Genomic DNA, 21338 nt, shown 5'->3' on the forward strand with positions numbered 1-21338 from the left:
ACAGCCAAAACACCTAGAAGGACAAAGGCAGCAGATAGATGGGAACACCACTACCTGGAAATTCCCTTCCAATTCACTCACCATCCTGATTTGGAAAGATATCAGCGTTCCTTCACTGTTGCTGAGTCAAAGTCCTGGAACTCCCTTCCTAACAGCACTGTGGGTGTACCTATACCACATGGACTGCAGCAGTTCAATTAGGCAGCTCACCACCACCTTCTCAAGGGCTACTAGGGATGGGCAATAAATGTTGGCCCAGCCAGCAATGCCCACATCCCGTGAATGAATAAAAAAAAATCCACTTTCAGTTAATTGGAGTCTATTGAACTTGTATCCTTATAACATTAAGGAACCTAGCAGTCATAACATTGCCGAGACTGACAACCCAAATACATCTCTCTGATGTTGTAGGATGTGAATTCCAGTATAGAGCAGGGCATCCCTTGCAAACTTACTGGCCACCATAACTTTGGACTACATTCAGTGTAAGAGTAAGAGTTATGTCTTCCTAACAATTTGCAAAATTGGCCATAGTATCCAATTATTGGAGAGGAGGGTGAGGGAATGCCATCCTTTCAGATCACTGACATTGTTTATGGTGACGGAAATGCCGAACTTTGCTGAGAATTTCCACTCTTTCGCCAACATTGGGCTATTAGCTACTTTTTTGCTGTGTGCAAGATCAAATTTTATTGCCAGGTCAAGGAGTTGAGTGAGATAGTGATTTTGGATTCAAGGCAACAATCCAATCTTAAGAGTTCAGTTAATAAATAATTTGCTGGAACTTGTTTCCCACAGTTCATGGGAGCATCTACACTTACATTTTGAACTACATTCCTACCTTGCGTTTTGCTGGCATCCTCAATACCTTGCCTGGAGTGAACTCTTTCGCTCATGCAATTACGCTTCACTCTTCATTGTATTGTCTTCAATAGATGTTCTCTCTCTCATTATCTCTCCCGCAGTTTAACAGCATGTCCAAAAATAATATTTCCACTGACAAGTCAATTACCCAAGATATCAATTATTCTTGCATTCCTGTCAAAATATTTCTTTTTAATGTAGTAGAATAGTAATAAATATCAGCACACTCTAGCGTATTCAACAAGAAATCTGTGACCTTGATATTTAATCAGTATGCTGCGGGCCTCCAATACTTACCGTTTATATAAACCATCCGCACATCAACAGGATTACCTGACCTACATGCCTGACTTGTCATTCACTGAAGGTAATTGTCTTTCTTCAGTTTTTGCTTTCTCAATGTGCTCCATGACCCAATTTTCCTCAACATGCTGCCCGAAATCAGTTGACATCTTGGAGGAAAATGCAGACCAAAGGGCCTGGATTTTTGCAGTTGGAATGACTCTTAAAAATGGCAGGTGAAACTCGATTTCGGGATTCCTGCGCCCATTCCCAATGGCCCCGATTTTTGCTAGCGCAGGATAAGGGTGCAACTAGTAAGCCTCTGAATAGCCTTCTCCCATTCCTACGTTCCTAACAATTCGCTACGCAAAATGTTTTTCCTCATGTCGCCCTTGCTTCTTTCATCAATCACCTTGAATCTGGGTCCCCTGGTTCTCAATCCTTCCGCCAGTGGGAACAGGTTCTCCCTATCTACTCTGTCCAGGTCCCTCATGATTTTGAAAACTTTTATCAAATCTCCTCTTAATCATCTCTTCAACCTCAACCTCTCCAATCTATCCTGCATTGTAAGGCGATGCTGTAAAATTAGCAAAGTGCAACCACAATCACTGTGTCAACTTTTTGAGCATTAGCAATTCTCAACCCCACCTGCTCCCAGGATCAGAGGGCTGATGGAAATCTTTCATGACCCTCCACCTAACCCGCTGTGGTATTGCTTTTCACTAGAGAACCTCCTAGAATGGAGACCTTTGGCTCCATCAATCCACCCCTTCCATTTCTCCCCTTCCATAGTAGGACAACACAAGTTCTTTTATCAGTGCTCTGTAGGAACATTGGAGCAGGAGTAGGCCATTCGGCCCCTTGATACTTCTCCACCATTTAATTAGATCATAGCCAATCTTCCACCTCAACGCCATCTTCCCGCAATATCTCTGTATCCCTTGATATCTAGAAATCCATCAACCTCTGTTTTGAACATACTCAGTGACTGAGTCTCCACTGAGTCTGGATAGAGATTCACCACCCTCTGAGTGAAGAGATTCCTCCTCATCTTGGTCCTAAATGGCCTACCCCTTATTCTGAGACTGTATCCCCTGGTTCTAGACACCACTCCAGCCATGAGAAACATCCTTCCTGCATTTATCATGTCGAGCCATGTAAGAATTTTGTGCACTTCAATGTGGTCACTTCTCATTCTTCTAAGTTCTAGACAATACAGGCCCAGTCTCCTTAATCTTTCCTCATAGGACAACCCTGCCCTCCCAGGGATTAGTCTGCTAAACCTTTCTTGCATTCTCTCCATGACCTACCTTAGAAAACTGCACACAATACTCCAGGGGCAGAATTTTTAGGTTGGAATGCTGGCACACGCACAACCCGATCAGACGCAAAATAATACGTGATAGCGTCGAGCGTCACGCTCACTCAATATTTTGGTCGGCGGGCACACGCAAGTGTCAGAAGCATGCCCATCGACAATTAAGAAGACAATTAAAGTTGTTAAAGTTCCAGTTGTCTCCAATTTTTCATGCTCTGTCCAACCTTACGGTTGGTGGATGGGCGAATCTGCCAGGCGGACTTTGCACATTGGATGAAACCTCATTCAAAGGCCGAATGAGATTTCCATTATTAAATTTTAAAAAATTAAAATCTACGGACACAATTTTTAACATGTATATGTTCAGGTAATTGACTGTGACGCTTATACATTTTTTTTCGCGGTTTAAATATCTTTATTTAATTGTTTTGAAGTCTTCATCTCCCTGAGGCAGAGAGCTGCCTTCAGGGAGCTTTCATTCAGTGCTCGCCCGCGCCTTGGCTTACGTCAATACCCATCCTCCTCCTGCCCCCACCCCGGCAGCACTGAGCATTTCAGCACACGCTTCACACTGGCTGACCATTAATTGGCCAGCCAGCATGAAATCACGGTCGGGGGCTGATCGCAGGCGGCGGTCCGTTCCCCGGCCGGTCATGGGCCCACTAATCACACGTGCATGTCGACCTAAAAGTCCTGCCCCAGGTGCGGTCTCATCAAGGCTCTATACAATTGCAGCAAGACTTTCTTACTCCCGTACTCAAATCCCCTTGCAATAAAGACTAACATACCATTTGCCTTCCTAATTGCCTGTTAGCTTTCAGTGACTTATGAACAAGGACACCCAGGTCCCTTTGGACATCAACATTTCCCAATCTCTCCCCATTTGAGAAATACTCTGCATTTCTGTTTTCCTACCCAAGTGGATAATTTCACACTTTTTCCACATTATGTTCCATCTGCCATTTTCTTACCCACTCAGTCTGTCTCTGTCTAAAACCCCATGAAGCCTCTTTGCATCCTCCTCACAATTCACACTCCCACAAAGTTTTGGGTCATTAGCAAACTTGGAAATAGTACACACAAAAACAAAAATAGCTGGAAAAACTCAGCAGGTCTGAAAGCATCTGCGGAGAGTAATACAGTTAACATTTCGAGTCCGTATGACTCTTCATCAGAACTGGTGCAACTTCCAGACTCTCTCAGTGTGACATGTATTGTGCACCAGGAATTCTGTAACACCAATGGGCTGGCCTTTACTCACCTTTCACATAAGTTAGAATTTAATTGTAAAGTTAACCTTTCTTTTATGTGTTAGTGTGTTCCTTTTAATCATGCATAAACAAAGGTCAACTTGATCACTTACATATTCAATTGAAGCACTCAAGCATTGATTTGTTGTTAATACAATCTGTCAATATCCAATCACATTCACTTATTTATACTAAGAGGACCATTTTGTTAAGAATGATCTGACACCTTGGTGTTAACATGTTACAGAACTTATGAGTTAGCAGATTAACTTTGACTATGGGATCCAGTTATCTGATTTTCTTTTTTTGTATGGGTATTAAATGAGAAGCCTGGCCGCCTGCTTTAATGCTTCCATTATATTGTAAAACCACCACATGTGGAAGCAGTTGCACCTGATCCAACACCGGCAGCCAAGTCCTGAACTCCTGCATGTAAAGCTGAAGTTGGTAACTGGACTGAGCATTTAGCCACATTGCAAAACTTTAGTTAAAATATGCATTATAACTGCTTCACAAGTACAGTATTTAATTTTCTTTTGAAGGAACATTATTTACCACACAGCATTTCATAAAAAGCTATTTCACTAGGATTTATTTGGACTCCCAGCTGTCTGCTATAACATTGAAAATTAGAGGTCTGGTAGTGGGAAGTTGGAGCTCTGTTGTGCCCTAACTTCTCCTGCTTTTGTACTCATCTCTTTTTCCAACATAAATTCGACTGGCCATGGGAAGTGCCTATATATGGGCTGCTAAATTTAAAAGAGGCACTAGTGACATGGTGACATTGCACCAGCCAGGATTCCATCATTTTCACTTCAGTAAAATGGGACGTCAGTGGTTCATGGGCAACAGATAGATATATAGAAATGACTTTAAAGGGTCTAACAGCTGGATCAGAAGATTTTCCAACCAAGCAGCTGGGGTAATTTTCTGACCTAATTTTCTTGGTGGGGAACCTCGACCATTCGTAGGCTTTCTGGTAATCTTCATGTGTGCTTTGTTGGTCAAACAATTTAAATGACACCAGGAGCACAAGGTTGGGAAGAAATCCTTTTATTTTTGACTCAATTTTCTGGGTTTTTTTTTTTTGCTTTTTTTTTTTAACCATTACCATCTATTCTGCCAGTTGTCTTTGTGTTATGTTTTGTACCACTAAGTCCCTTCTTCCCCCGGCACATTCAGCTTACCATTGAGAATTCCAATATATATTTACTGTTGGAGAAAAGGTGCAGCAATTTGGGCTGCCAGGCTAGTGAGGTAGTGCCTGCCCACTGATAACCCACCTAGGCCGGGAAACCCAGCAGCTAAAGAGAGGAGGGAGCTGCTGGAATCAGTAGGTAAGTGATTTTTAGAGCACTGTTTGTAGACCAGGAGGAGCAGGAGTGCTTCTCCCCATCCCAAACCCCCTGGCTGCTGCCACAATACCAACCCGCCAATACACAAACATCCCTATACCCACAATCCTGAGCTTGTCACCTCTCCCTCCTAATTGCTAGTCCAATGCCACCGCCCCCCCCCCCCCACCCCCAAACCTTCTCCCTGACAATCTCTCCTGGTTCACCTTCCCTTCCACATCACCCCCACCACCAACATCTGACCTTTACCGATGGTCAGTGACCAACCCCACTGTTATTCTGCTGTGGCTTTCCAATGTGTTGGCTTTCCCAGTGGACAGCCAGTGGCCTATCAATCTGGCCAGTTGTCAGTCGGGAAACAAAGTCAGTATCATGACATAATCTGTTGAGTCTATTTGGAAAACACAGTTATAAACTGATGATGTTATTGCTCTTTTGAGATTCTGCAGAGGTTGTAATATGATAGAGAAAAGAACAGAATAACATAAAAGTGGAATGCTCTGATATCATGCTTAGAGCGGCACTCTAAGGGACTGCAAGTCAAAAATACAGCTACAACGTTGTAGCAACTGCTCCTCTCAACTGGGAATACAGGATGAACAAATTTAACTTAAGGAAATATGAAACAATAAAGTTCATTTGGGTCAACAACTCTCTCATTTCCACAGGTTATATCCAATCAATTTCATTACTTATCATCATCAATTCGTGCATAGGATTTTTCTGACCTATACCCCATGTAACTACTGATCTCCAAAGACAGCAGACAAAACCACCGCAGTATTGGTCGACCGCCTCCACTATACAAACCTGGCCTGCAGGTTTGCTTTGATGACATTTCAAGGGACATTGATAAAAATCTTTTAGAATTTAAACGCCATGCAGAACTGTCAAGAAACAGATCTGGATTTTCAGATCGTACTGAATCAATGGATGATGAAGCTCACTACAAACACAAATACCTGTAAAGGTGCAGTACTTTTTAAACAATGAGCACCAAAGTTATTTTGTTTCTCTAGCAAGTAATTGAAGATACAAATTATGGACAATAATGGTAAATAACTATAACCTAAGTTATCCTCAATCTGCTTTAAATCAGACTTCCCAAAACAGTAAAAGAAACAAAGTGAAAAAACTGGAATCAAACCAGGCTTTTCTCTTTTCATCTGCTGACTGGTACGCTGTTTTGACATAGCAATCATCATCGGCATCATCGGAAATCCCACACGTCGAGAATGATGCCTCCTCGCGGATGGCTGAGTGGAAGTGAGATGTCAGTGTTGGCTGTGGGTTCCCAGATGGCTTATGAGTTCTATTTTAGCCTTGCAGGCTCTCTTCCAGTAAGGAATCAGAAGTCAGTTGATAGAGGCGGTGGTGGATTGTTGGCTCATGCAGCTGCCCTCCCTTTCCTTCTCTCTCACTGTTCTCCCTCAGTGGCTGCTCGTTTGGATTGGCAGTCTTGACACCATTTTTGATGATGGACATTTTGGTCACAGTTGGGCATCTGCTTCCAATGTGTTGATGTTAATAGAGCAAACCTTCATGGACACTTTGAGATTGTCTTTAAAATGCTTCCTTTGGCTCCTGTGTGAATAGGATTCCTGGCATAGCTCTGAGTAGAGCACCTGTTTGGACAGTCAAGTCATTCCTTACCTATCTATATCCTGTTTCCTTGCCTTTATATTGCTGTGTGCAAAATGGCTGCCATTTATTATTAAAATTATTGATATTATATAAAAAGACAGACATTACTAACATTAGAATGGCTGTAAAATTGATTTGCTCCTAGATATGCAGTAATTTTCCAGCCACATTCAAAGAAAAGTGAAGAAACTATTCAATCTGTTCTTAAATTATATTGTTCATGGTGTGCATGCCTGTCTATTTGTGGTAACTATGGTTTTATATCAAGTGTAGTATACCTTTAAGAAGGATGTTATAATGGAAGATCACAATGTGTAACCAATAGTGGAGTAGCACTCTGTAGTTAGTTAGTCATTACTTGGAAGTCTGTAGTCCGCAAGTGAGCAGCAGAAGTATGTTGATAGAGTTTGATGTAGAAGCACACATGTGTAGCTGCTGAGTACCTTGTAAATAAACAGAATGTGTTCCACCCAAGAAGTGACTGCAGAACTATTCTATCTAAAGTACCAAACTGGTCAACCCGCAACGAGCATACAAGTGCGACTCACAAGTCATCACAAACTGAAGACGAGGATGGGATGAGGATAAAACGACGATAAAGCGAAGACCCAACAAACTTGCAACGAGGATGCAGCAAACCGTCGACAAAGAGAAAGAAGGAAAAAATAAGGATAGAAGAAAGATACAATGGACTAGCGTCAAGAGTAAAATCACGAAGGAAATCAAAAGAATCGAAATCGGGCTATACCTCGCACAGTTGGAGTAAGTAGAAGTTTCCACTCAAATCATCAAAGCAAAACCCTCAAAGCATGCCTCAATTCAGGAGACTTGATCAATTCGATCCAGCCATGGATGATTGGTCTCATTACATTGAACGTCTTGTGTTCTATTTCCAAGCGAATTAGATTACAGGAGAAGAGGAGAGGAGGGAGATCCTCTTATCTATACATGGGAATAAAGCCTACGGCCTAATTCGAAGTTTGACGACACCCAGTGCCCCAGATCTGAAAAATTTTGATGAACTGGTGGACATCGTGAAGGGTCATTGCCAGCCAAAACCATCGGTAACAATGCAGCAATTCAAGTTTAATTCAAAGAATAGAGCAATAAGGGAGTCAGTTGCTTGTTATATGTCAAGTTTCAAACAGTTAACAGAACATTGCAGGTTTGGTACATCTTTAAACGATACACTCAGAGATCGTTTAGTGTGTGGTGTGAATGAGGACATGATTCAGAAGAAATTACTGCCCGAAACAAATTTGGATTTTAAGAAGGTGCTAGAGATAGCACTGGCCATGGAAAGCACAGTAAGGGATTCGAAAGCCATACGGGGAGCACAAAAAGGTGCTGTCCTCCAAACAGCCAAACAGGGCACAGAAACGCAAGACTCTGCTCAGAAGCAGGTAACAGTCGCCCTTAGCAGAAAAATAAAAAGAATTGACTCAGCAGCGAAAATAAGGAATAATGGCAACAGAGGTGGAAATAAGCGGATTAGTAATGATTGGCAGTTTAAAGAAATCGAATGTTTTTATCGTCATCGAAATGGACACATAATGAGACACTGCAAGGAAAGAATCAGGCAGACTTTCAAACAAAAGAGAAAACCCCATGAGGTTTACAGTGTAGAAGAGCCTGAAGCAACAAATTCAGATATTTATTCATTATTTAATTTGAAGGTAGGGAAAACAGAACAAATTTATGTAACAGTGCAAGTGAATGGCAGGCCTATCCGGGTGGAAGTAGACACAGGAGCTTCCACTACAGTGATTAGTGAATAAACCTTCAAATACCTGAATTATGGTAAACATAAATTAAATTTGGGAGAAACTGATGCCCAATTAAAAATATACATGGGTGAAGGCATCCAAGTCAAAGGCATAAATAGAGTTACTGTCCATTACGGAAGTCAATCAGCAAAGCTACACTTGATGGTGGTAGCAGGTGGGACGAAACTGGCTAAAGGAGATTAAGTTAGAATGGGCTGAAATTTTCCAGCTGAGAATACGTGGGTTCCCAGAGCTACTACAAAATATGCCTCAGTCTTCAAGGATGAACTTGGGAAGATCCAGGGACTGCGTGCAAAAATTCAGGTGGACCCAGAGGTGACCCCCCCACCCCTCCCCGCCACCAACAACACCCCCCTCCACCTCCACCACACCACCACCCCCCCACCTCCACGATTCATGAAGGCAAGACCAGTACCGTATGCACTGCAGGAAAAAGTCGACACCGAACTGAACAGATGAGAGAAACTGGGCATTATACAACCTGTGCAGTTCTCAGAGTGGGCAGCGTCAATAGTCCCTGTACTTAAACCTGGCCAAAATGTCTGAATTTGTGGAGACTACAAATTGACAGTTAACAAAGTGGCTAAGCTAGACAGACATCCCATACCAAAAATCAAAGACCTGTATGCCAAGCTGGATCCGCCTACACAAAGCTTGATATGAGTCATGCTTATCAGCAATTAGAGTTAGAGAAGGCCTCCCAGGAATTTGTCGCAATTAATACCCACAACAGATTGTGACAATGTACTCAATTATCTTTTGGCATCACCTCAGCTTGCGCCATCTTACAGAGAACAATAGAAAGTTTACTGCAGAGACTGCCCCATGTTGTACTTTATTTAGATGATGTTCTGGTGACAGGACTCACTGAAAAGGAGCATTTGATGAACTTCGAAGAAGTCTTAAAATATTTCTTGCAAGCTGGAGTGCATTTAAAAAAAGAAAAATGCACGTTCCAAGCAAGAGAGGTAACCTATTTGGGTCACCGGGTAGATTCACAGGGCCTCCAGTTGAGAAAATATGAGAGCCATAAGAGAGGTATCTGTGCCAAAGACCACCTCCGAGCTCAAATAATTCTTGGGGATGAGCAACTATTATGAGTGGTTCTTACCTAATTTGTCTACAGAACTGGCCCCCCTGGATTCTCTACTCAAGAAGAACCAACATTGGTCTTGGTAGGCGTCCCAGGAAGAAGTTTTCACTAAAGTGAAACAATTGTTGCACTCATCCAACTTATTAGTATATTTTGACCAGAGGAAAGAATTGGTGTTGACATGTGACGCATCCCCTATCGGAATGGGAGCAGTGCTCTCCCATTGGATGGATGATGGAAAAGCCTACAGGATATGTGTCAAGAACGCACACCTCAGCAGAAAAGAGATACTCACAGATAGAAAAAGAAGTCCTGTCAATCAATTTTGGTTTCAAAAAGTTTCACCAATTACGTACATGGTCATCATTTTACTATCGTTTCTGACCACAAGCCATTGCCAGGATTGTTCAGCAAGGGAAAGGCTATACCACCCATAGCCTCAGCAAGAATACAGAGGTGGGCCCGGATCCTGGCAGCATATGTGTATACTTTTGTACATAGGCATTGAAATCAAATTGCCATCACCGATGCAGAGCCGTTTGCCTTTACAAGAAAATGATGAAGATGTCCCAGTGCCACAAGAACTCATGTTATTGTTAAATTTCTTAGATTCTTGTATGTGCTAGACAGATCAGAGACTGGACAAGTAGGGACCTGGTCCTATCTCAAGTACGAGAACAAGTGCTTCATGGTTGGTCACAAGAGCCTGTATCTGAAGAAATGAAACCATACTTTAACAGAAGACATGAAATAACCAGCCAGGATGGTACCTTTTTGTGGGGAGCATGAGTGATAGTTCCTCCAAGGTGAAGAAAGCCATTGTTAATTGAATTATATGGTGAATATCCAGGAATATCCCGAATGAAGACCATAGCACGCAGCTATCTATGGTGGCCTGCAATGGATGGAGAAATAGAGAGCTTAGTGAAAAATTGTGTGCAGTGTCAGCAATTGCAAAAGTTAACTTCAACAGTTCTGTTACACCCTTGGGAGTGGCCAGAAAGATGATTACATATTCACTATGTGGGACCTTTCATGGGAACAATGTTTCTGCTCCTTGTAGATGCACATTCAAAATAATGGATGTAAATCAGGTGAAGTCACCAATGTCTTCTGCTACAATTGAGAAGCTACGTCAAAGTTTTGCAATTAATAGGTTACCAGAAGTGTTCTTAGCTGATAACAGCACAGCATTTACAAGTGCTGGGTTTCAATGGTTCATCAGCCTCAAAGATATAACTCATGTGAAAACTTCACCATATGCCCTTCTTCAAATGGACTGGCTGAAAGAGCAAGTCTGGCATGAAAAAGTTAACTGGAGATTCCCTAGCAACCAAGCTAGCATGGTCTCTCTTTCATTATAGGGCCTCCCCTCACATAACAACTGGTGTCACACCAGCGGAATTATTGATGAAACGCCGTCTCAGGACAAGATTGAGTTTAATAATGCCAAACTTAGTGGAGAAGGTGAAAAGAAGTCAAGGAAGTCAGAAAACTGGACAATGACTGGCATAGTCATGAGAGGAAGTTTACTGGCAGAGAGACGGTATATGTGAAGAACTTTGGACAAGGACCAAAGTGTTAACAGGTGAAATAAATGCAGTCACTTACCATGTGAAGGTGGAAGGCCGGGTTATAAGGAAACTTGAATCATTTAAAGAAGAGAGAAACAAAACATCAAGAAGTGATTCCACGAGTGTTCACGACTGAGTCAACCCTTCATGTTGAAAGAACGCAACCTAGTACAGATGTGTCTGAAGTGCCTGTTGTACCTACAAGAGTTGAGGAAACAGATTTGCAGATGCCCGTTGAAGAACCTGATGTTCAGACAACTCCAAAAAATGAGGTTCTGAACAAAACATCTGAAGTTGTAGAGCTGAGATGTTCGACATGCATAAGGAAAGCCCCCAGAAAGACTGAATTTGTAAATTACTTATCAGTGTAAATAATTTACTATTTTTGTAAAGATCGTAATTGTAAATGTAAAAATATGTTTCCAAGTAAAGGGGGAGGGATGTGGTAACTATGGTTTTGTCTAATGTGTAGTATATCTTTAAGAAGGATGTTATAATGGAAGATCACATTATCTTGTGTGATCAATAGTGGAGTAGCATGGGCTAACTCTGTAGTTAGTTGGAAGTCAGTAGTCTGCAAGGGAGCAGCAGAAGTATGTAGGTAGATAAAAGCAAAAAATTGCAGATGCTGGAAATCCAAAACGAAAATAAAAATAGCTGGAAAAACTCAGCAGGTCTGGCAGCATCTGCGGAGAGGAACACAGTTAACTTTTCGAGTGCGTATGACTCTTCAATAGAACTGAGGAAAAATAGAAAAGAGGTGAAATATAAGCTGGTTTAAGGGGGGTGTGGGACAGGTAGAGCTGGATAGAAGGCCAGTGATAGGTGGAGATAGCCAAAAGACGTCATAGACAAAAGGACAAAGAGGTGTTACAGGTGGTGATTTTATCTAAGGAATATGCTAATTAATGGTAGAAAGTAGGACAAGCAAGGTACAGATAGCCCTAGTGGGGGTGGGGTGGGGTGAAGGGAAGGGATCAAAATAGGCTAAAAGATAGAGATAAAACAATGGATGGAAATACATTTAAAAATAATGGAAATAGGTGGGAAAAGAAAAATCTATATAAATTATTGGAAAAAAAGGGGGATCGGAAAGGGGGTGGGGATGGAGGAGAGAGTTCATGATCTAAAATTGTTGAGTTTGGTGTAGAAGCACACATATGTAGCTGCTGAGTATCTTGTAAATAAACAGAATGTGTTCCACCTCAGAAGTATCTGCAGAACTACTCTATCTAAAGTACCAGCTCAGTCACCCTGCAACAAGCGTGCAAGTGCAACTCAAGTCGCCACACTATTTAACAACGGTTGTTGCTTTTCATATAAATACACTGGGGTTGCATCTGGGAGAGCAATGAAAAATTTCATTCAAATTCTAAATGGCATTAATAAAAACTAATCACAAATCACAAATGTCACACCAAAGTAAAGATTGCAGTGCAACTTCTATGCTGAACAATAAATGTTGCCACCAGGGTCATGGGTCACGAAAAGTATGAGAAGGTGGAACGTAAGCCAAAGACTAATTCTATTTGTTTCTTCATAACAAGTGATGACCACCATGCTATCTCCTTATTGCAACCTCTGTGAATAAGCAAAGCAGAAGCCAGAATCAAGCAAACACTTTTTCATGTCCTTCTCAGCTTGCAGTTTAAAGCATTTCAGTCATTATAATCCATTTTATTTCAGTCCCTGGTTCCTTTGATTAAATATTTACATCCACCATGCACTGCTGTCAGCTATTCTTTTATTCTCTCCAGCATAAAACATGGCCTGTAAATCACCTTCACTGATGCTTTCTTTTAAGATCCCTCACAAAAGCCCTTGCTTGCTCTGCTCCTATTATTTAGATCCTGTCCTATGCAAATCAAAGTAGAGTAAAGAGCAGCACTGGTAATCATACAGACCAGCTTTCACTAGGCTCACAATAAAAGAATGGTTTCACATTTTATTACTTGCATTGCTACATGATAAACTACAGCTTGTCACAACCTCCTGCGCTGTCTAAACAATTGGTAAAGCTGAGCTAAAACCTTTCTAATTCTGTAACTTAAGAGGTTCCTATCCATTACATATTTACTTTTCCTGTATGGAGAAAAGTTGAATCTACCTGCACTTCCTGTAACATTCAATTCGAAATGTTTTGTAATGTACTTTTACAAATTTTATAAATAAAATATATTTTGGGGGGAAAATCATCCTGCAATTTCTGCTCAAATGATTGTCTAAGCATGAACCCTCTCTGCCTGGAGGTAAACCATATTTTTGCAGCCCACTTTCACTGTTCACGTTGTTCAACTTCAAAAAATACAATAAATGCATACAAAGGCCTAAAATAATCAAAAACTAACTTTTTGAGGCTTGTGGGTGCCTTGCATTACCGAGGATGAGTGTGTCACGGTTTTGAAGTGGAGCTTGAAAAGTTACGCATTTTCATTAGAACAAAGAAGATTGGGACGGTCACCTGCTAGGGATCATGAAGATTATGAAGGGTTAAGTCTCTTGGTAGATTCCTCATTATTTGAGTGTGTCCAAGCTGTAAGTGATTTCATCATCTCCTGTGGGTGCTATCATGACTGAAGAGTCCATTACAGGGTCAGCATGGGCAGCCAAAGAACTGACGGTTCATATTGTCATTGTTGGTGCCTGGGGAGCTTCTGCAGCTGTACCACCTCTGGCTTTCCTCTGTTGATCCAAATTTCAGCGCTTGCCTCCACATGGGCCAGTCAGCTGTAGTCTTTTCCCAAGAGAGATGATCTGCAATGCAGAAATTTGTAAGCCTCTTTTTTAGGGTGTCTCTATATCAACCGCCTTGAGGTTGTTTGTCCTGAGACAGTTCTCTATAGAAGATCTGCTTGGGGATTCTGTAGTCATCCATGCAGGGGACATATGGGTTGCATATCTAAGTTGAATTTTCTGGAGGGCGGTCTCCATGCTGTTGAGCCCAGCACAATGAAGGGCCTCGTTGTTTATAATTTTGTCCTGCCATCTAATTCACACAATGGGCCTTAGATGTCTTTGGTGGAAGCATTCCAGAGCTTTGATGTCACACCTATAGCAGACCCAGGATTCTGCGTCATACAGTAGGCCGGTAAGGACAATGGCCTAGTAGAGTTTGATTTTAGTCTTCTGCTTAGCGCCATGCTGCTTCCAGGCATGATCATGAAGTCAACCATAGGCAGAACTTGCTTTCTGGATGTGTGCACTGATTGCTTCATTGATAGTGACATCCCTAGAAAGCACACTACCAAGGCATGAGAACCTTCCTGCTGTCTTCAGACTGGTGCTATCAACAATTGCATCTGGTACTTCATCGTGCTGGCTAAAACATAACCTCGCTCTTAAAGATACTGATTTGGAGACCAAAGGTTTTGACAATACTCGAGAATTTGTTTGCCATAGCCTGGATGTCCTCCTTGTTTTGGGCAGTCATAGCACAGTGATCTGTACAGCACAGTGATCTGTATAGAATAGTGATCTGTATAGCACAGTGATCTGTATAGCACAGTGATCTGTATAGAATAGTGATCTGTGTAGCACAGTGATCTGTATAGAATAGTGATCTGTATAGAATAGTGATCTGTGTAGCACAGTGATCTGTATAGAATAGTGATCTGTGTAGCACAGTGATCTGTATTGAATAGTGATCTGTGTAGCACAGTGATCTGTATAGAATAGTGATCTGTATAGAATAGTGATCTGTGCAGCTCATTGATCTGTATAGCACAGTGATCTGTATAGAATAGTGATCTGTATAGAATAGTGATCTGTGTAGCACAGTGATCTGTATAGAATAGTGATCTGTATAGAATAGTGATCTGTGTAGCACAGTGATCTGTATAGAATAGTGATCTGTATAGCACAGTGATCTGTATAGAATAGTGATCTGTATTGCACAGTGATCTGTATTGAATAGTGATCTGTATAGCACAGTGATCTGTATAGCACAGTGATCTGTATAGAATAGTGATCTGTATAGAATAGTGATCTGTGTAGCACAGTGATCTGTATAGAATAGTGATCTGTATAGAATAGTGATCTGTGTAGCACAGTGATCTGTATAGAATAGTGATCTGTGTAGCACAGTGATCTGTATAGAATAGTCATCTGTATAGCACAGTGATTTGTATAGCACGATGATCTGTATAGCACGGTGATCTGTATGGCACAGTGATCTGTACAGAATAATGATTTGTATAGCACGGTGATCTGTATAGAATAGTGATCTATATAGCACAGTGACGTGTATAGCACAGTGATCTGTACAGCACAGTGATCTGTATAGAATAGTGATCTGTATAGCACAGTGATGTGTATAGCACAGTGATCTGTATAGCACAGTGATCTGTATAGCACAGTGATCTGCACACAGAAGCCAGCTGATTACAGCCCCTGTGACTTTGGTGAAGGAATGCAACCTGGAGAAATTGAAGAGCTGCCCAAATGGAACCTAGGGCAGGCTTTTCGGGTCTTCGGGCAGGTACAGCAGGCGGGCTCGGGAGCAGTCGGTAAACTGCCCGCGATCGGTCCCTGACTGTAATTTCACGCTGGCTGGCCAATTAATGACTGGCCAGCATGAAAGGCGCTCTGAGAAGATCAGCACTGTTCAGGTGGGGGTGGGAGGAGGGCGAGTGTTGAAGTCTGCGCAGGCACAGGGGAGTGTGCACTGAAAGCTCCCTAAAGGCAGAGAGCTGCCTCAGGGAGCTGAAGTATCTTAAACCAATAAATAAAGTTTTTAAAATTCCGGAAAAAGTGTCCACACAGCGGACTCACTCACCTGAGCGTGTACGTTTGAAAAATTTTGCCCAAACATTTTTATTTTTTAAATTTAATTTTGGAAACCTCATCCTGGCCATGGATGAGGTTTCTTCAAAAATCAAAAGGCTGCCTGGCCAATTCACCCACCCGCCAACCGTAGTGATGGACAGGCAGCGAAAAATAAAGTCAATTAATTGATTAATGGCCTTAATAGGCCTCTTAATTGTCAGTGGGTGCGCTGCCAACTCTCACACACGCCCACCGACCAAAATATCGCACAAGTGTGCAACGCATGCCTGAATGCTGAGTGGAAAACCCTGCCCCTAATGTTGATATCTGCAGGCATGCCTCTGGTGGTTTCCTTAAGCATTGCAGCAAAGAAGAGATTGAAGAGACGGAGAGTCATAAAACATTCTTGCTTTATGCAGCTGGTTACCACAAAGACATAGGACATCTCACCACAGACACAAACACATCCAGCCATGCCATCATGCAGTAGGAACAGGATTTTGACAAACTTATTCAGATTCTCTAACTTAGAGAGTAACTGCCATAGACTGAGTAGACTCACGTTGTCAAAAGCTTTAGTTAGATCTATGAACATCATATATACAGCCTGATGTTGCTTTCTGCACTTTTCTTGTAGTTATCTTGCTGCAAACACAATATCAGCTGTCCCTTGATTAGTCCTAAAACCACACTATGCTTCTGGGAGGACTTCATCTATGAGGACTTCATTTATATACTAGATCCCTTATGAGGATCTTTCCTGTGATTGAGAGAAGATTTATTCCTTAATAGTTGCCGCATACGCTTTTGGATCCTTTCCACTTCCAGTTGCTGCCTTTGTTGACATCTTTGAGATGCTGTTGAACTTTTTCCAAATCCCAGATATTTTCAAATTTGCCTGTAAGTTTGTTAACAAGTTTTGTTACACTTCCACTGCACTATTACACTTCCAAATCTCCGGCTGGGCTGGCCTTGTTTGATTGATTTGATTGCCTTTATCGCCTATTCAGTGGAAGAAGAAAGAGACAGGCTCTCTTTCTCAGGCAACTGATGCAGAATATCTGTTGAGATGTTGGCTAGAATTTTCCAGCCCCCCCACTGTGGTGGGTTCTCCCCGCAGTGGGGCCGGTGAGCCCATTGAAATCTCCGTCCATATCAGTGGGACCAGAGGGTTCCACTATCATGAGGGGCTGGAAAATTCTGATTGTCAAGCCTCTGTTGAGGAGCCCAGTGAAGTGCTCATATCACCTTTCCATTACAGCTGCCTTTTCAGGGATTTCCATTAGCTGTTAGGATAGGAGCAAAGGTTGTGGTGGGTGCGCCATGTACAATCTTCAGTACAATGTAAAACATGGATCATTCCTCCCAATTAGATGTTGCAGCTCATCAGCTTTTGCGTTCTGCCAGTCATTCTGCCAGTCTCTTAAAGCATGTTGAAGTTTGTGTTCAGCATTTTTAAAGGGTTGATGCTTTGTTGACTGTGGGGCTGCTTTAAGACTTGCATGTGTGATCTGTTTGTTTGAGATAGGAGATATTTTCATCATTCACATCAAACCAGTCTTGACACTTGCGCTTGCAGTTTCCCAGGACAATCAGCATCCTGGGAATTATCACTGGCCAGAAACTGAACTGGACTAGCCATATGAATACTGTGGCTACAAGAGCAGGTCAGACACTGGGAATCCTAAGGTGAGTAACACACCTCCTGACTCTCCCAAAGACTGTTCGTCACCTTCAAGGCACAAGTCAGGAGTGTGATGGAATTCTTTCATCTTGCCTAGATGAGTGTGACTCCAACAACACTCAAGAAGCTTGACACCATTCAGAACAAAGCAGCACACTTAATCGGCACCCCATCCACCACCTTAAACATTCACTCCCTCCACCACCAGTGCACAATGTCAGCAGTGTGAATTATTTATAAGAGGCACTGCAGCAACTCACCAAAGGCTTTCCAAATCCATGACCACCATCACCATCTAGAAAGACAAGGGCAGCCAACTCATGTTGGAAGTTTCCCTCTAAATCACTCACCATCCTGACTTGGAAATATATCACCGTTCCTTCATTGTCACTGGGTCAAAATCCTGGAACTCCCTCCCTAACAGCACTATGGGTGTACCTACACCACATGGACTACAGCAGTTCAATAAGGCAGCTCACTACCACCTTCTCAAGGGCAACCAGGGATGGGCAATAAATGCTAGCCCAGCCAATAAAGCCCACTTCACTTGAATTAATAAAAAAACATGGACTGCAGGGGTTCAAGAAGGTGGCTCAAGGGCAAATAGGGATAATCAACAAATGCTGGTCTTGCCACCAAAGCTCACACCCTGTGAAGAAAATAAAAAAGGATGCCTACTGAAGTTTTGAAGATCTGATCATGGAGCTGTTTCCATTCATCTTCTACATCGCTTGGGGGAGGAAAATCAAAGTGCAGAGTGATGTCAAGTTGTGTAGTAAGGTCTAAGGCAATAGCATGGTTCTTGAGGAGCTTGACATCTAGCTTTAGCTGTGCCTGGCAAGTTGATTTACAATGTTTTGAAGGATTACAATATGATAAGTATTGAGAAGTTGTTTCCATTGGACATAGTGACAAGAGGGCAAAAATTTAAGATAATCACAGAAATTAAAAGAGAGATTGGAAATATTCCTTTATACAGACAGTAGTTAGAATATGCAATTCCCTGTCATAAACTATTGTTAAAGCAGTGTCCACAAAGGAGATGTTAGTTCTCACACAGAGCAATATTAAAGGGCAGGGGGAACAGCAGGAGACTTACAGGTGTCATGTGGAGAAATGCACCAGCACAGGCTTGACAGGTCAAATGATTCATTTATGTGCCGACATTTTGCTATTGAATGCTTATTTTGCTCTGTTTTTGAAGTGACTGATAGTAATTTAATCTATTTAGGTGTATCTGAGAGACAACACAAAACCAAGGGTAGAAAATAAGGTCAACTTAAAGGAAGGGTGTCATGGAAGCATTGTACAATAAAATGTTAAATTTCTCAATAAAAGGCCCTGAACTTAGATGTGTTATGGAGGCTGGATCTATTAGGCATCCATAAGTACTGTTACAGGATTGACTGGCAAAAAGGAATAATGCAAATTAGACTAATCTTTAAAGTTTTAGATTTTTGGTCCTCACCTACCACACAGCCCAATGGATCTTTTGCTTATTCAACATCTGTAGGTGACCTTGCCATATGTAATCTTGCTCATAGACTCATAGACGTTTACAGCACAAGAGGCCATTCAGCCCATTATGTCCATGCCAGTCAACAAAGATCTGACTACACTAAGCCCATTTTCCAGCACTCGGCCCATAGCCCTGGAGGCTATGGCAACACAAGTGAATATCTAAATACTTCTTAAATGTTAAGAGAGTTTCTGATTCAACCACCCTTTTCAGGCAGTGAGTTCCAGACTCCCACCAACCTCTGGGTGAAAACATTTCTCCTCAACTCCCCTCTTAGCTGTCTACCTCTTACCTTAAATCTATGCCCCCTAGTTATTGACCCCTCCACAAATGGAAAAAATGCCTTCCTATCCACCCTATCTATGCCCCTCATAATCTTATACACCTCTATCAAGGCCCCTCTCAACCTTCGCTGCTCCAAGGAAAACAATCCCAGCCTATCCAATCTTTCCTCATAGCTCAGACCCTCTAATCCAGGCAGCATCCTGGTAAATCTCCTCTGCACCCTCTCCAGTGCAATCACATCCTTCCTATAATATGGTAACCAGAACTGCATGCAGTACTCCAGTTGCAGCCTAATGAGCGTTTTATGCAGTTCCAGCATAACCTCCCTCAGCTAATAAAGGCAAGTATCCCATATGCCTTCTTAACCACCTTATCTACCTGTCCTGCTACCTTCTGGGATCTGTGGATATGCACACCAAGGTCCCTCTGATCCTTAATACATTTCAGGGTCCTATCATTCATAGTGTAATCACTTGCCTTGTTAGCCCTCCCCAACTGTATTACATCACACTTTTCCAAGTTGAATTCCATTTGCCACTGCTCTGCCCACCTGGCCAGTCCATTGATATCCTCCTGTTAATTTCCTCTAATATTTCACAGTCCTCCACCCTGATGCCTATACCTGCATCGTCCTTTTCCATTGTGAAGACCAAAGTAAAGTATTCATTAAGGACTGTATCCAAGTCTTCCGGGTCCACACAGATTACATCTATGGTCCCTAAATGGACCGAATTTTTCCCTAGTTATTCTCTTGCTCTTTAAATATTTAAAAAACCTTTGGGTTTTCCTTTATTCTACCCAACAATGCTTTCTCATGCACTTTCTTAGCTTTCCTAATTTCCCATTAAGATCCCGCCCCCCCCCCGGAACTTTTTATACTCCTCTAGAGGCTTTGCCATTTTGAGCCCTTGGTATCTGCCATAAGCTTCTCTTTTTTTCTTAATCCTAACCTTTATGTCTCTTAACATCCAGGGTTCTCCAGACTTGAACCCCCTTGCCCTGTACTCTCACTATTACCTCCTTGAATACATCCCACTGCCCTGACACAGTTTTATCTGCAAATAGATGCTCACAATCCACTTGAGCCAAATCCTATCTCATCTTAGTATAATTAGCCTTTCCTCAGTTTAGAACTTGTATTCCTGACCCAACCTTATCCTTTTCCATAACTATGCTAAATCTAACTGAGTTATGGTCACTATCTCCAAAATGTTCCCCTACTGATACACCTTCCACCTGCCCGGGCTCATTTCCGAATATTAGGTCCAGAACTGCCCCTTCCTTTGTTGGGCTTTCTATGTACTGGCAAAAAACTTCCCTGGATGCAACTTAAGAATTTTTCTCCCTCCCTACCTTGCACACCAAGACTGTCCCAGTTAATATTTGGGTAGTTAAAATCCCCTACTATTACTGCCCTATTATTCTTACACTTCTCTGAAATTTGATTACATATTTGATTCTCTATCTCCCCCTGACTGTTTGGGGGCCTATAACACACACCCGACAGTGTGTTTGCCCCTTTTGTGTTTTTTACTTCTACCCATATGGCCTCATTTGATGATCCTTCCAAGGTATCATCCCTCCTCGCTGCTTGATTCTTTGATCAATATTGCGACCCCCGCACCCCCCCCACCCCGTCCTCTTCTATCCCCCTCTCTATCTCATCTGTATACCCTATAACCAGGAACGTTGAGCTGCCAATCCTGCCCTTCTTTTATCCAAGTCTCGGTCGTAGCTATGATATCATACTCCCATGTGCCTATCTGTGCCCTCAGCTCGTCTGTCTTATTCCTCAGGCTCCTTGCATTAAAGTATATTCTATTTAGCCTTGCTAAACTCACTTCTTTCTTATCTAGCTGCTGTTTCCTCTGCCCTCCAGACTCACTTACTAGTGTTTTAACTTCTAATTCCATCTTAGC

This window comes from Carcharodon carcharias, chromosome 5, assembly GCF_017639515.1.
Source record: "Carcharodon carcharias isolate sCarCar2 chromosome 5, sCarCar2.pri, whole genome shotgun sequence".
Classification (NCBI taxonomy): Eukaryota; Metazoa; Chordata; class Chondrichthyes; order Lamniformes; family Lamnidae; genus Carcharodon; species Carcharodon carcharias.